The sequence below is a fragment of the Zingiber officinale genome, chromosome 7A (assembly GCF_018446385.1).
Source record: "Zingiber officinale cultivar Zhangliang chromosome 7A, Zo_v1.1, whole genome shotgun sequence".
NCBI classification, from domain to species: Eukaryota; Viridiplantae; Streptophyta; class Magnoliopsida; order Zingiberales; family Zingiberaceae; genus Zingiber; species Zingiber officinale.
The window spans coordinates 21412993-21429574 of record NC_055998.1 but is presented as its reverse complement, the minus strand read 5'-3'; the positions used below and the strand labels follow the sequence as shown (position 1 = coordinate 21429574).

General features: G+C 37.7%; 1 long non-coding RNA gene across 3 annotated transcripts; it reads left to right on the top strand.

Annotated features, from left to right (window-relative positions):
- Nucleotides 1-7656: 7656 nt before the first annotated feature.
- Nucleotides 7657-11145, top strand: LOC122001135. 3 transcript variants are annotated; one of them, XR_006117283.1, is made up of 3 exons: nucleotides 7657-9013; nucleotides 9125-10327; nucleotides 10744-11145. It is a non-coding gene; the product is annotated as an uncharacterized LOC122001135 (long non-coding RNA). The 3 variants fall into 3 exon arrangements; XR_006117284.1 differs by having other exon boundaries at nucleotides 7657-9238; nucleotides 9319-10327; XR_006117282.1 differs by having other exon boundaries at nucleotides 7657-10327.
- Nucleotides 11146-16582: the final 5437 nt, after the last annotated feature.

The window sequence follows — 16582 nt, the reverse complement described above, 5'->3', positions numbered from 1 at the left end:
CAACTGAAGGGGCATAATCCTATTTAATGGACTTAGTATCAAGTAATGATATACACTTAGATGCATTCAATAGTATCCTCCCCAACGGAGTCACTACTATTGTTTTGTGTGACCAAAGTGAAACCAATTATTAATTTTATTTATCATAAAGTGAGGATGACAAGATAATAAAATTGATGGGTCACACCCTCCTCTTACAAATGTTGAATTTATATACGTCCACACTAACGTGACATGCAATATTCACGGTGATTTGAGGTGTTGGTTAATTTAAAATAGTATTGTTTGAGGAATCAATATTATTCTAAATTTAGAGTCTTGACCAAAGTTTATTTTTTGTGATTCTTAGGATGACTTTCAACCCACTAGCCATTATACTGAAAGAGAATAAACTTACTGGTCCCAACTATATTGATTGGAAAAGAAACCTGGACATTGTTCTTACTACTGAAAGCTATAAGTTTGTACTGACTGAGGCTTGCCCTGATGCACCTGACGGTGACTCTACCCCAGAGGAGATTGAGTATCATAAGAAATGGGTAAAAGCTGATGACATGGTGCGGTGTTACATTTTGGCTTCAATGTCAAATGTATTACAACATCAGCATCAAGATTTACCAACAGCTTATGATATAATGAACAATCTCAAAGAACTCTTTGGGCACCAGAGTCGGACTGCTAGGTAAGAGGCAATGCGAAAGCTAATGACAACCACCATGTCTGAGGGGACACCCATAAGGGATCATATCCTCAAAATGATGGCCTATTTGAACGAAATACAAGTTCTTGGAGGAAAAATCGATGGGGAAACCCAGGTCGATATAATTCTCCAAACACTACTTAGAAGTTTTGAGCAGTTCCGCCTGAACTAACAAAAGAGAGTATACGTTGGTGGAACTTCCGACAAAACTACAGGCAGTAGAAGGAATATTTCGTCATAGTTCTCAGATTCACTATGCTGAAAATGGTTCTACTTCTAAGTCAAAAGGCAAGAAGAAGAAGAAACAGGTCTTTTCAGCAAAGAAGGTGAATAAACCTCAGGGTACTGGATAAAAAACTGGAATGAAGAAGCCGAAGGGCAAGTGCTTCATTTGCAAGCAGTCAGGACATTGGAAGGTGGACTGTCCTCGTAGGAATCAGAACAATAAAGGTATATCTCATGCTCTAGTAGTTAAAACATGTTTAGCGGTGTTATCTACCAGCACCTGGTGTGTAGATACGGGAGCCATTGATCATGTCTGCAATTCTTTGCAGGGGTTATAGGAAACCCGACGACTATTTGAAGGAGAGATAACCGTCTACATGGGTAATGCTACTAAGGTGGCGGCTGTTGCAGTGGGAGACGTCTACTTATCTTTTGATAAGAATAGAAATTTGGTTTTAAGAAATTATCTTTATGTACCTAGTTTTAGAAAGAATTTAATTTCAGTGTCTAAACTGTATTTAGATGGATATTCAGTTTTCTTTAGTAACAATGTGGTTATAAAGAGAAATAAGGTGATTATCTGTTCTGGTGCATTGGTTGACAATTTATATACTTTAAATCTAATTTCTTCCACAAAGTAAAATATGGAAATTAATAACACATCTTCTAACTCTAATAAGAGAAAAGAACCTTTGGAAATGAACCAAACATATCTTTGGCATCTAAGGCTTGGTCATATTAACTTAAGTAGGATTCAAAGGCTTGTAGCCGATGGACTCTTGGGTTCATTAGAGTTGGAAAACTTTCCAACATGTGAATCCTGCTTGGAAGGTAAAATGACCAAGAGACCTTTTAAGGCCAAGGGGTATAGAGCCAAAGATGCGTTATAACTGGTTCATTCTAATTTGTGTGGTCCTATGTCTACCCAGGAAAGAGGTGGTTATGAATACTTTGTCTCTTTTATAGATGATTATTCAAGATACGGATACATTTACCTGATGCGCCACAAGTCTGAATGCTTTGACAAGTTCAAAGAATATAGGGCTGATGTGGAGAAACGTCTTGGTAAAAGTATCAAGACACTACGGTCTGACCATGGTGGCGAATACCTCTTTGGAGAGTTTAGGAATTACTTATCAGAAGTCGGGATTCAATCCCAATTGTTTGCACCTGGTACACCCCAGCAGAATGGTGTGACAGAACGAAGGAATAGGACTCTTATGGAAATGGTTAGAACAATGATGAGTTATTCAGAATTACCAAATTCATTTTGGAGATATGCTATGGAAACAGTAGTGTACATTCTGAATATGGTACCTCCTAAAACAGTTTCTTCTACTCCCATGGAATTATGGAATGGGTGTAAGCTTAGTCTGAATCATATCCGGATATGGGGTAGTCCAGTACATGTGCTGAAGGGAGATACTAACAAGTTGGAATCATGTATAGAAGTTTGTCTGTTTGTGGGATATCCTAAAGGAACGAAAGGTGGTTTATTTTATAATCCTAAAAATCAAAAGATCATTGTTAGCACTAATACTCGATTTTTAGAAGAAGATTATGTAATGAATCATAAGCCCATGAGTGAAATAGTTCTAGAAGAAATAAGAGAGGACACGTCTACTTTAATACCAACAGTACAAGATAAAGTACCACAAGAAACTGCAACACGTGTCACACATGATACACAGCCAAAGACAGTGCCTCGTCGTAGTGGGAGGGTTGTGAAGCAATCTGAGAGATTCATGTTTTTGGGAGAGTCTTTGGACTTGATTCCAGGTAAACATGAACCTGATCCCCGAACATATAACGAAGCACTCTAAGATGTAGATGCAGTATCTTGGCAGAGGCAATGAATTCCGAAATAGAATCTATGTATTCTAATAAGGTCTGGGAGCTTGTAGAACCACCTGATGGTGTAAAAGCCATTGGATGCAAGTGTATCTATAAAAGGAAAAGAGGGACAGATGGGAAGGTAGAAACCTTCAAAACAAGGCTTGTTGCGAAAGAGTATACTCAGAAAGAGGGAATCGACTATGAGGAGACTTTTTCACCAGTAGCCATGCTTAAGTCTATCCGGATACTCTTATCCATTGCCGCTCATATGGATTATGAGATTTGACAAATGGATGTCAAGACAGCTTTCCTTAATGGAAGTCTTGAAGAAAACATCCATATAAAGCAACTAGAAGGGTTCATTGAAAAGGGCAAAGAGCATATAGTGTGCAAGCTTAATCGATCCATTTATGGACTGAAGCAAGCTTTAAGATCTTGGAACATCCGGTTTAACGAAGTAATCCAGTCATATGGATTTATTCAGTGTTCGGATGAGTCTTGTGTATACAAGAAGTATAACGGAAACGTGGTGATATTTCTTGTACTATACGTAGATGATATTTTGTTAATTAGCAACAATGTCAAGGTATTATCGGACATAAGGGTATGATTGTCCAAACAATTTGATATGAAGGACTTAGGAGAATGTGCACATATTTTTGGGATCAAAGTTATAAGGGATCGCAAGAAAAGAATGTTGTGTCTATCCCAAGCTTTATATATAGATACAATCTTGCTCGTTTTAGCATGCAAAACTCCAAGAAAGGTTTCTTACCTTTTAGGCATGGAGTAGCCTTATCTAAAGAGATGTCTCCGAAGACATCAAAGGAGATGGAGGAAATGAAGGCAGTTCCTTATGCTTCGGCTGTAGGAAGGCTTATGTATGCAATGCTGTGTACGAGACCTGATATATGTTTTGCCGTTTGCATGGTTAGCAGATATCAGAGTAACCATGGACAAGGACATTGGACTGCTGTGAAGCATATATTAAAGAACCTGAGAAGGACTAGAGATTATATGCTAGTATACCAAGCAGATGATTTGCTTCCTGTGGGTTACACGGATTTGGATTTCCAATCAGATAGGGACAATAGTAAGTCTACGTCAGGCTATGTGTTTACTCTGGGAGGTGGAGCCATTGCATGGAGGAGTGTTAAGAAGAAATGCGTCTCGGACTCAACCATAAAAGATGAGTATGTGGCAGCTTCTGAGGCAGCCAAAGAAGCTGTATGACTCAGGAACTTTCTAATGGACTTAGATGTGATTCCTGGTTTGCCCAAGATCATCACAATTTATTGTGATAATAGCGGTGTAGTTGCAAACTCGAAAGAACCGTGAGCCCATCAGACAAGTAAACATATAGAGCGCAAGTACCACCTGATACGAGACATCGTCAAGCGAGGAGAAGTTGTTGTCGCCAAGATTGCATCAGCAGATAACCTAGCAGATCCTTTCACTAAGGCCCTTCCGGCGAAAGCTTTTGATCGGCATGTGGAGGGGATGAGAATCAGATGTATGGCAACAGATATGACAGCTTAGTCTTTTAGTATAAGTGGGAGATTGTTAGAGTGTATACTAAAAGCCTAGCTTTTGTAAACATTTATTTTTGAAATAAAAGAATCACATTGGTCAATATCTGCATTTATTTGTTAAATGTAATTGTTCAATTAATTTATATAGTATACAACATGGTGTGTGCTGTCACACACAGAAGATTATGTTGACGGTTCTTTATAAATTATAAACAGTTGCTCACAACTAAGATGGAAAGGAACAAATCATCGGAATAGTCGTAATGTAATTAAGTATTAGTTTGTCTTAATTAATAAATTACACTGGTACACTCTAAAGTGTATTGAGTAGGACCATTTAGGTAAGTTCTTTTTGTACTGACTTAATAAAAGAACTAGACCTTAGTTATTATGGAATTGTGTGCTCTTAATCCTAATATAATAACAAGCACATATATTTAATATTTATTTCTTTGACTTATCAAAGGGTGAGGTTTAGTTCGATAAATCAATATGCCCGATAAGTTGGGAAATGATATTACTTATAGTGTGTATTGTTGATTATAGAAGGAATTTGTTTCCTAGTTATCTAGGTTGAGAATGTTCCCAAGAGGAGCTCATAAGGATTGCCATGTTAAACCCTGCAGGTAGAGTTAGTCCGACATGACAATGAAGTTGAGTGGTACTACTCTTGGAACTAGATATTAATTAAGTGAGTTGTCAGTAACTTACTTAATTAGTGGACATTTGTTATCTTAAACACGGAGAGACTAACACACTCATGATAAGAAGGAGCCTATAATATAATTTGGGATTGGTGCGGTAGTGCGATAATAACTCTCTAGTGGAATGAGTTATTATTGATGAATTTGAGTTGTGTGTTTGGGGCAGACACGGGATACTCAAGCTCATCAGAAGGCCAAAACCAATTTCTCCCCTAGGTCCCTATCATAGCCTCATTATAACCTCAAGTCCATCCAAATGTAAGGCTCTTCTTGGTGTCCAAGAAGGGGGCCGGTCCAATGCTTGGTGACCAAGCAAAGGCCGACCATATCCTCTTCCAAGGGGTCGACCCTATTGCTTGGTGATCAAGCTAGTAGGGGCCGACCACAATAATTCAAACAAGGAGGATTGTTTTGAATTTTTAAAATCTTCTCTTTGTAGAAAACTACAAGTTTTAAAAGAGAGATTTTAAATTTAAAAACTTTTCTTATTTGAATTAGGCCACATGTTTTAAAAGAAAGTTTAAAAGTTTTAAAACTTTCCTTTTTAACCATCGTCATGGTTTAGGAAAAAAGGAAGAGAAGGTTTAAAATTTAAATTTTCTATCATCATGTTAAAAAAAGAAATTTTATAAGAGAAGTTTTAAATTTTAAAACATGGTTTTAATTTTTAGAACTTTCCTTTTTTAACTCCTATTTTAGGAAAGAGAGCTTGTAAAATTTTATAAGAGTTTTTCTTCTTATAAAATTTTATAAAAATAAATATTCCTTTCCTCTTATGGGGGTCGACCACCCTTGCTTGGTGCCCAAGCAAGGTGGCCGGCCATGTTTAAAAAAAAATAAAATCATCAAATTTATTTTTGGTGATTGATTCAATCAAGAGGAAAGAAAAGGAAAAAATAAAAGGGAAAAGGAAAAACTCTTGGAAGATTTTAATTTTTGTAAAAATTCTTCCCTTATTTACCTTGAGCAAGTATTATAAAAGAAGGGGTGAGGAGGCTTCATGAGACACAATTCTTATTCTCTTGGAGGAGTCTCTCTTGGTGGTGGTCGACCCTCTCTCTTCTCTTTTTCCCTTTGCTCTCTTCTCCTCGGTGGTGGTGGTGGCCGAATTTTAGAGGAGGAGGAAGGAAGCTTTTGGGTGGTGTTTATCTTTGAGGATCGTCGCCCACATGACGTCCAAGGTGAGGCGAGGAATACGGTATAAGATCTCGAGGTCATTAGTTTACAAAGAGAAGGTATAATTAGCAATTGTTTTCCGCATCTTGCTAGTTATTTCTTTTTGTAAGAATTCCAAACACAAGAGGCATTAGATCTAATTTTTCGAATTTATTTTTCGAGTTTGTGTTTTCTTCTTTTTCGAATTTGTGATTCGATTGTTTTTTTGATTAACCTAGTCGATCCCTTGATCTAAAGCTCCCCTGTAGTGCTGCTTTCTTTTGATGTTGCTCCCCTTCATCGATACTCTCGATGCTCATTGCGGAAGAGGTTGCTTCATCTTCTTCTTGGTGACTTTCCATCAGCGCAAGTTCGACGTAGGCTTCGATTTTTAATTCTGATGAAGTTTCATCCCATGTCGCCTTTAGGTTCTTGTGACTTTTCTGGGTTGGTCTTTTGTCCTTGTTCTTGTTCTTGTTCTTCAATTTTGGACAATTATCTTTCACGTACCCTTCTTAATTGCAGTGGTAGCATCTTACTTTTCTTTTCCTCATTTTACTCTGCACTTATTAGCTTTAAATAAGTTTTTAAATTTCCTTACCATGACCATCGTTTCGTCATCGTCAATGGATGTCTCAGAATTTGGTTCATCCATTTTTGCCTTTAAGGTAATGTTCTTTGATTCCTTCTTTAGATCTGCATTTCTAGATTTGTGAATTTCAAAGTTAAAAAAAATTCTTCTAAATTACTTACCTCTAAGTCCCTAGAGATGAAGTAAGCATTTACTAGGGTTGACCATTCAGGAGTCCTAGGAAATGTGTCAAGCACGTACCTTAGCGAATCTCAGTTGGTTATATTTTCTCCGAGATTCGTGAGTCTGGTGATGAGTTCCTTGATTCTTGAGTGGAGGTGTGCGATGGTTTCTCCTTCTTCTAACCGGAGGTTGCAGATCTGGTTCCAAAGCAGGTACTGTCTCGCGACTTTGGCTTCAGACATACCTTCGTGTAGCTCCAGGAACTTCTCCCAAAGTTCCTTTGCTGATTCATAGGCACCGATTCTGTTGACTTCTTACGGAGGTAGCACGCTCAGTAGATGAAATTCGGCTCATCCATTTGCTACGAAGTCTGCTTGCTCCTTCTTGGTCTATTGATGTTCTTCTTTGTCCTTTGGTGCTACAAAATCATATTTCAAAATTAGTAATAAATCAAAGTCCATTTTGAAGAATACCTCTATCTTTCTTTTCCAAATTGTACTATAAGAAAATTAGGATTACACAACACTTAAAAGACAATGTTTTTTTAAAAAAGTGTTATCTTTTTTTTTTAACAACGCTTTTAGTGCAAATCATTATCTATGTTTTTTTATTTTTTTTTGTAAAGATAACACTTTTTTAAATAAACGGTATCTATTGATGGTTTTTTTTTTTTTGATAAAGATAACGCTTTTCAAAAAGCATTGTATATGAGCATTTTTTTTATATCTATAACAATAATTCTTTAACCAGTGTTGTTTATGTCCATGACCAAACTCCTCTGCCAAAACCTTCCCTTCGTGAAAATTCATGAAAAACTCATTTTCTCCTGAACGCTCCTCAGTGAAAAACCTAGGCTCCAAAACTCATGTTCGCAAACAAAAACCCAAAGATTCATCTCTTCTCCGCCACTACCAAGGGCTGGCGGCCTCCTCCACTTCATCACCACCGACCTCCCTCATTCTCTTCCTCTACCCGATTGGGAGAGGACAAGCTTCCTCTTCCACCTCCATCTCATCCACATCCGACGCTAATGCACACAATAGGAGCTTCATCCTAGAATCCGCTAGCCATCTCATCTCCTCTACCATCTTCCTCATCGCTGACGAAAAGGTCTTCTCACAGAGCTTCCGGATCTGAAAGCCATCTCATAGTGCCTTCTTCCTCAGCCCATAGCCTTCTCCCATTTGGGAGAGGCACCATCGCCGAACTCTACATCACCCTCTCCTGATTGGTAGAGCTTTCTTCGCCACCACTGGTTTCCTTCCACCTCTCCATTTCGGATTTGAAGAGTAAAGCTTCATCACTAGCCGGAGCCGTTTCCTCTTCAGATTCGAAGAGGAGAGTTCATCCATCCTTTCGACAACCTCTTTCTCTTCAGATTTGAAGAGAAGAGTTCGTTCTCCATCGACGAGCAGCCATCCACTTCATCCATAGCCTTCGTCGACAGATTGGCCATCGGAGAAGCTCCATCCAACAACCCCCTCTCCACTTCAGATTCGAAGAGGAGAGCTATATTTCGATCCGTGTCTACCACATTGGGTTATTTCTATCTATGTTGGATTATGTTATGCTTGTTGATTGTTGGATTATACGCAGCTATTCTCCCATGTTTAGAATTGCATGTATTTTGCTTAATTGAATTCTCGCTCGTTTTGTGTTTGATGAAATGCCTCTTTCATTAGTTAGTTTCTAAACTTGCATCTTCTTTGGTTTGAATTCTTGTGATGGTTAGTTAGTTGAATGTTTTAGGTTAGATTAGTTGAATTTTGACAAATTTATTCATGTGGAAGCTTATTTCTAATATTTTCTAAATTTTTGCGACTCAAATTTATTCAACTTGTCTATTACCTTGCCTAGACTCAAATTGCCTTGAATGGAGTTCAATTAGGTGGGTTAGGATTCATGTACCAAACACCAAATACCTGGAATTAGCTTGTCTTGTTGTGATTTTGGATATCTCCACTATTAATTTCATAATTTTCAAGCATGTAGTTATGTATAGCTTTTTTATTTTTTTTATTGTTGTTAAACCTAATATATCTAGCATGATGCTTTTCCATAGAATGACAAGGCCTGTGGGGAGAAATGGAAAACAATGTCATTTGAGGTTAGATCTTTCATCTTTTTATACACCAATGCATATGATTTAGTTTTGTTTGGTATAAGAAAAATGCTATAATACATATAGACATCTAATTGCAAACATGAATGATTCAAGGCAACTAAGATTATGAAAGAGATAGAAGGGTATTGTTATTGTATGAGATTGGTGACAGAGACAAGGCCATTGCTGAGATGGAGGATGTTTCCATTTCTCTAAAGGGATACCCAGGTACTTCTTCAAGATTAATTCTATGCTTCATATAATACATCTTTTACAAGTTTTTATAAGAGGTATCTTTCATCCCGCAGAGATACATGCAGCTCTAGCTGCATCATTGTATGCTAACAAGCATGCTGCACTCCTTGCTGAGAACCAGTTTACAATTGCCACTCTTTAGATCCTCATTATACTAATCTTTCAATGTCAGGGAAACTAAGCATTGACCTCCAATCTTGATCAATTCCTTGTAGCATTTCATCACAATTTCCTAACAAGCTTCAATATCTTGCTTGGTTGATAAATGGTGATGCATTAAGTCTTTTTCAATGCAGATGTTAATTTGGCCAGAAACAAATTTTGTGTGCCACTTCTAAAGGACATCATATCACAAGTAAATTCTAAAGGATACATATGATAAACTTGTTTAAGTTGATTACATATGATTTTTCTTCTTCATTGCAAGCAACTTTTATGTGAGATATAAATTTTTAGAATCATATCTCTCTCTCTCTCTCTCTCTCTATATATATATATATATATATTACTTCAGTCTGCATTGCTGATAACACACATGCTAAACATACAATTTTTACTTTAAGCCTCATCTCAAGCGCAACGAGAAAGCCACATATAATCAGAGCTAAGTGATGTTCAAAATTGCTTGCATGATGCTCTTTGAGGAGACATTGATAAGCGAAGAGGAGGAAGAAGCACTACTTGATTATAATATGGAGGATTAAGATGCAGAATATAGAAAAATGAAAGTCCATAGTTGCATATATCAAGAGAGAGGTTCATCATCATTTATCTCCAGTTTCTTAGAAAATTGCATGGGCCTAATAACCTTTCTTTTTTGTTAAAATTTGCTTGAAAATGGAGAGTTCTCTAATGAATCTAATGACTTTGAGTGATTGGTAAGGATGTTGGATATGTATTTGCGAGAAAAAAGAGTTCTCTAATGAATCCAAACTTACGTGTTGCTTAAGTATTTTTACCTTAAGCTTTTTGATCTTTCACCAATCTATGTTTGTTTTCTTTGATACACAGGTTTGTTCTGCCTTTGTGCAACTTATAGAAGTTTGACCATCATTCCTAGAGGTATGTAAAAAAAATTATTTGGTTTTCAGGTGGATTTGTTCATATTTCTATTGATGCCCATATTAGTTGTGTGCTTTTGCCATTCTACCTTGGATGAACATCATAATGGGAAGATGTTGTGGAATTCTAAAATAGTAGCATCAACATTTCTGCTAGCACAACCATGACATAGTAGCACATATTGAAATATGGATGTTGATTATATAAGATATTGTACATTAAGCCAAGAGTTTGTTCTCCTTTTTTTGGTTTATTAGTTATGTTGTGTTGTTTGTTGATTTAATGCTAAGTAAACTATCTTGATTCCTACTTCAGAATCTAAAAGTTTATAGAATCCACTAGAGATATTGTTGTTGTTCCATTTTTGTGGGTCATCAAGACTAACTTACACTTTGTTTTGAATCTTTCATGTGCAGTGCCTTTAGATATTTTGAAGGTGAATGGAGGTAGAAACTCCAGCTAAATAGCTCGGGTATGGATGATTACAAGAGCAACAACTACATGATATGTGGCATTGCATCTGAACCTTAGGGGTGTGATTGGAAAGTACTTCAACGAAAAACTATCAAAAAGGCTTTGGGATTTAAGTGAGAAGATGGTTAAAATTAATGAGTAAAGAACATTCAAGTCAAGAGAATAAGTAGCATCTATCAAGATCCTTTAAGTACATGTAATCAGATGTACTCGATAGGAGTAGTTTTGAGTGTCCTAATTAAAATTTCTTTGTATGCAAGTAATTATATTTGTTATAGAAGTGTAAGGATGATAATTTGTATATTTATCTTGGTTGTGTATTTAATAACATGTCATTGATTGAAGTAGATTTATTTTCATTTATCTTTTATTTATCTTTGGTATTAAAAGATAATAGTTTAAAACCTCTTGTTTTTTGCTAAAAAAGATAATATTTTTTTTGCATTGTGAAATTATTGTCTTTACTAAAAAAAGACAATGCTTTTTATGCGTTATCTTTAAAAAAGATAACACTTTTTATGCATATTCTTTAAAAAAGACAATACTTTTATGCGTTGTCTTTGCAAAAAATGGTAACACTTTTAAAGCGTTACAAAAGCGTTATCTTTGCTACAAACGAAAACACTTTTAAAGCGTTGTCTTTGAGCAGACTTTTAATAATAGTACTTTTAATAACACTTTTTCAGTCATATAGACAACACTTTTAAAGATTGTCTATCAGCTTTTTTCTTATAGTGTCACAAATTTCCCCTCAAACTTTAGGCAGGTAGATGCTCGGTCTGACTATCTTTTATGCTTCGGTTGGCGGTTAGTCCTTTTAAAGTGATCTTGCTCTAATAATAATTGATGGTCCCTTGCGGCCAGCAAGAGGGGGTGAATTGCCCTGCACAATAAAAACAAACAAAACACCTTCCTTAAAACTTATAGCTTTATTAAAACAAACACTTATAAGAAAAAGAAATAAGAAGTAAATTAACTAAAGATAAAGACAGAAGGAATTACTTGATTTGCAATAAGAGGATTGCTAATCCAAGACAATTAAACTTCACTATCAAAATCTCCTTTAGATGGAGAACCCTTTTACAGTGTTGACAACTCACATAGTAGTAGATCAGACAAAGAAATTGTTTACATGTGCTATTGTCCAACTACTGAAATTAAGATTGTATTTATAGCGCTGATCCGGGCGCTTGGAAGGGTTTCGGGTGCTTAGGGGTGGATAAAATTTTATCCATGACGTAACGAATCGCGACAGCTCAGCAAAAGATAAGTTTTCTGGTCTGGGTGCCTGGACCAGATCTGGGTGCCCAGATTGGGCTAAACCAGGCCTCGACCAGGGTGCGCACCCAGAGCACCTTTGCTGCCCTGAGTGATCCGAGCGCCTTGTAATGCTCGAAAATTCACAAATTAATTTTAGAAATATTCTATTTTTTTTCTGGAATTTTAGAATATTTTTATAGAATTTTTGGAGTAGCAGAAGTAACAAAATTAAATAAAAACGTAAAACAGCCTAAGCGGGAATTGAACTCACAACCTATGAACTCTATGACTTATAGGGTGACTCTAGTAACCAAGGGGCCCCAACAGGGGTGTGCTGAAAGGAAATGAGAGAAATTATATTTAAGATTTAGTTGGGCCGCATTAACCACTTAATATAAATAGGGAATTTAAGTGGAGAGTTATTATTTTTGGATCGACAACTCTCTTTTCCCTCACCCTCACTGCCGACCACTCTCTCTTCTCCTCATCCTTTCAGCGCACAAGCCCAAGAAAACCTAGGGTTCCACCCTAGGGCCATATGAGCACCTTCCGGCGACAACTCCAGCACAAGGACGCTCCCCTCTACGAGAAGAAAGCGTAGACATAAGAGGATCATCGAAACAATCTTCTTCTCCGGAAATCTAGCGATCGGATTGTAAGGAAAGTTAGCGTAGGATGTAAGTAACCCCTCACTTGCAGTATAAGTAGCTAATTGTATGCTTAAATAGTCCTAGTTCGCTTTTATGATCTTAGTGTAGCCATATGCAGAGCTAGAGCACACCAGGTGCTCGATAAAATGACTAGTACAGATATATGCTACAGTAGGCATTTTAACAGCTCAGTAAAATGTCTTAGATGCATTTTAATAGCATACATAGTCTTGCTTCAGTCTATATGAGACTACGGTCCAATGGGTGGGCTCCCATAGTCGGCTCTAGGTTCAGATAACCTAGTTCTAGGTTTAGATAACCTAGTCAAACAAGACAAAATAATTAGATTAAAAATCAGTATTTTACTTTATCAGTGACACTATACTGAACTTCAGTTGTCCTTGGGTTGGGCTCCCATAGTCATCCCTAGGTTTAGATAACCTAGTACCCTACTAGATTCGGGACTTGCTACCTCGGGCCTAGTTAGGGATGTGCGTACAACAAGTACAGTTGCCGGGCCCATCAACAACATGTTTAGTATTTTTATCTACTTATGAAAATAGTTTTCAAACTTCACAAACCAGATATGTGAATACAGCTTAGCTTCGGTTTAGTTTCTTATTGTGATAACAAATAGCTTAGCTTATGTATCGATTTAGTTAGCTTGCCGATACATTGAATAGCTTTTGTTCAATATTTGTTTAGCATGACTCATTTGTCGATATGCCATGTTTTAGCATTTTCATCATGATAATTAGCATGTATTTCGAATAGCATCTGTTGAAAGCATGATTTCTTCGAATGCATATTTTGTGAGGTAGATGGTTTCTTACTAAGCTCCCAAGCTTATAGTTTCATTTTCCTTATACTGCAGATAAAGGTAAAGGGAAGGTGGATTAGCGGAGGCTGGAGGACAATGCGACGAGATGTGTGTGAGAAGGAACCTGGAATGAAGATCTTTGGGGAACTAGCAAAACTTAAGAACTTAGTACTTCCTTATGTGGTTGTTTTTTTACACTTTTATGATGCTAAGTATCATGATTTGTGAAACTATGGGTTTTGCCATGTTTAGAATGCTAATTGTCTTGATAATAGATAGTAAAATGTGAGTGATGTTATGTTTTAGTGATTTCTGAAAGTTCTGTATGAATTCGGGTGGAATTTCTGCAAAAATCAGAAACCCAATCGATCAGCCGATCGATTGAGGAGTCCTCAATCCATCAGCCGATCGATTGGAAGAAATCCCCGCGTACAGAACGCCATTGAGTCGATCAGCTGATCTATTGAGGAGCACTCAATCGATCAGTTGATCGATTGAAACGCGACTTCCGCGTACAGAGAGCTTCAGAATTGATTATTGGATCGATTGGCCAGACTGGATCGATCAGATGATCGATTCAGAATTTACCTCCGTGCACAGTAGCACGTTGAATCGATCAGTGGATCGATCAAACATCTCCAATCGATCAGCCGATTGATTGGAGAGTCTGATTTCAGCTAGAAGTGTCTGCTTTCAGTTTTTTACCAAATAGAGAGTTTAGGTTCCCTTCTTAGCATATGTACAACCTTAGAAGTGTACTCTGAACATAGAATCCCAGATTTGATAGCAAATAGCATAGAATTTTAATTAGTTCAGCTTTTCCGCACCGTAATATTCAGTGATAGTCCAAGAATAGTTTAGCATAATGTAACCCCCGACCTTATAGCCTAGTCTGTAGAAGGCGGGGTGTTACAGAGTGGTATCAGAGCAAGTTCCATACTTCCTCACACATACATCAACATTGAACCTGCAGCTTCCAAGTAAGAATACCTCTCACTTTATTTACGTTTTGCTTTTGTGTTTATAGATAACCAAAGCTTGTTTATATATGATAACATCTAACATGATAATAGTAGTTATGTACCTATGATTGTATTAGTTATGTATGTCCTTTATTCCTCTAGAAAATGGTACGAGGACGCCCAGCTAGAAAGACACCAGCTACTGAGCCCCAGCATGAGGCAGGCAGCTCAGTGCCTCCCCCAGACCTTGCATAGGTAGTGGCTCAGTTACAGAAGCAACTAGCTGAGCAGCAACAGGAGATAGCCACCCTAAGGACTAATCAGCAGAACACTCCCACTGTCACCCCAGAGCCTAACTTAGCAACCCCAGTAGTGATAGAGGTTCCACCAGTCCAACCTGCAGCACCAGTAGCCCTAGCAGCAGGGGCAAGGAGGGAAGCCTATCTGATCCAGTGGCAGAAGATCAAGCCCGAGAACTTCTCAGGCACCAGTGAACCATGGGACGCCCAAGCTTGGTTCAAAATATTGGGGAGTACGATGGAGCTTTTGGACTGGCCAGAACATGAAAAGGTGAAATGCGCCTCTTTCTGCCTGGCAGGAGACGCACGTATGTGGTGGGAGAAAATTAAAGCGAAGTGCCCAGTGAACCAGATAACATGGGCCGACTTCAAAGGGGAATTCTTTGAGGAGTTCTTTCACATGTGGGTCACGAACCGCCACTACGACGAGTTCACTGAGTTTCGTCAGGGCAACCTTTCAGTTGAGGAGGCCGTGAAGAAATTCAACAGACTGACTTGTCTATGCCCCGAACTAGTCAGCACTGAAAGGGAATGAGTTCGGTTGATGCTCAAGATGCTAAGGCTGGAGATAGCACTGAACATGGCCAGCAACGTCCGTAGGCCGCAAACCACTGAAGAACTGGTGAGTAGTGCTCTGATCACCGAGCATTACTAGAACAACATCAAACAGCAGAAGCAAGCCCTCTCAGAGTCTAAGGGCTAAGGAGGCTCAGGTACTCAGAAACAATAGGGCCACAACTCTAACTGAAAAGGGAACTCCAGTAACAAACGTAAGCCAGGGAGTTACCCAAAAGAAGGACCAAATAATAAACTGTTAGGATGTATACTAAAAGTCTAGCTTTTGGTATAAACATTTATCTAGAAATAAGAATCACATTGGTCAAATGTCTACATGTAGTTGTTCAATTAATTTATATTATAGATAACATGGTGTGTGGTGTCACACACAGAGGATCATGTTATCAGTACCTTATAAATTATAAACAGTAGCTCACGACCAAGATGGAAAGGAACAAACCATTGGAAGGTCGTAGTGTAATTAGATATTAGTTTATCTTAACTATATAATTACACTAGTACACTTAGAATGTATTGAGTAGGACCATTAGAGGTCGTTTCTTTTATATTGACTTTATAAAGGAACAAAGACCTCAGTTATTATGGAAGTGTGTGCTCTTAATCCTAATATAATAACAAACACATATATTTGATATTTATTTCTTTAATTTATCAATGGGTGAGATTTAGTTCGATAAATCAATAAGCCCGATAAGTTGGGAAATGATATCACTTATAGTGTGTGTTGTTGATTATAGAAGGAAACTGTGTCCTAGTAATCTAGGTCGAGAATGCCCCCAAGAGGAGCTCATAAGGATTGTCATGTTAAACCCTGCAGGTGGACTTAGTCCGACATGACGATGAGGTTGAGTGATACTACTCTTGGACTAAGATATTAATTAAGTGAGTTGTCAGTAACTCATTTAATTAGTGGACATTCGACATCTTAAACACAGGGAGACTTACACACTCATAATAAGAAGAAGCCCAAATTATAATTTGGGATTGGTGCGGTAGTTCAATAATATTTCTTTAGTGGAATGAATTATTATTGATGAAATTAAGTTGTGTGTTCGGGGCGAACACGGGAAGCTTAATTTCATCGGGAGACCAAAACCAATTCCTCCTCTCGGTCCCTATCGTAGCCTCTTGTATATAGAGATTTATACCCACCATATACCCACCTTCTTACCCATCCAATGGGGTCGGCCAAGCTAGTTTGGAACCCAAGC